The 490-nt window shown below is 41.2% G+C and overlaps 1 protein-coding gene across 1 annotated transcript in view; it reads left to right on the forward strand.

The window, feature by feature from the left end:
• The window catches only part of LOC101864429, a gene marked incomplete at its 5' end in the record, with an annotated part of 65,125 nt that overhangs the window by 10,072 nt on the left and 54,563 nt on the right, over positions 1 to 490 (forward strand).

Genomic DNA, 490 nt, shown 5'->3' on the forward strand with positions numbered 1-490 from the left:
GGCGGACTAGCTCTTCCCCGTCTGTGATTGGCTTATTTTGATAGTTGACGTATTATACCTCCACCACCACCTCCACCCCACCCCAACTCCCTCTCTCCACCCACCCTTTTTCAAAGAAAAAAAATCTACAGACACGACACTTAATAATTTAGGTAGCGAACCCCCCTTAATGGTATGGTTGATGTTCTGCAACCTATCCAATTATGACCCACCTTACTTCACATCATGGCATCTCATCTCGTTTCTTCTCATTTTGTCTTATGTCTGCGGGAGGAAGTAAGAGGAGCACCAGTGGCTGGACTTTCTTTCTTGCCCTCTGTTATTTCTGTCTGTCTATTTCTCTTTTTCTCCACACGAAAAGACCGTTATCGTGTCGATGTTCTCTTTTACTAAAACTTTTTTCTTTTAAATGATGTTTTTTTGTTTTGATTTTGTTTTGTTTCATTTTTTATGTTGTAAGCCATCCGCCCGTTAGCCCCATTTTAATACC

This window comes from Aplysia californica, unplaced genomic scaffold (assembly GCF_000002075.1).
Source record: "Aplysia californica isolate F4 #8 unplaced genomic scaffold, AplCal3.0 scaffold01093, whole genome shotgun sequence".
Lineage (NCBI taxonomy): Eukaryota > Metazoa > Mollusca > Gastropoda > Aplysiida > Aplysiidae > Aplysia > Aplysia californica.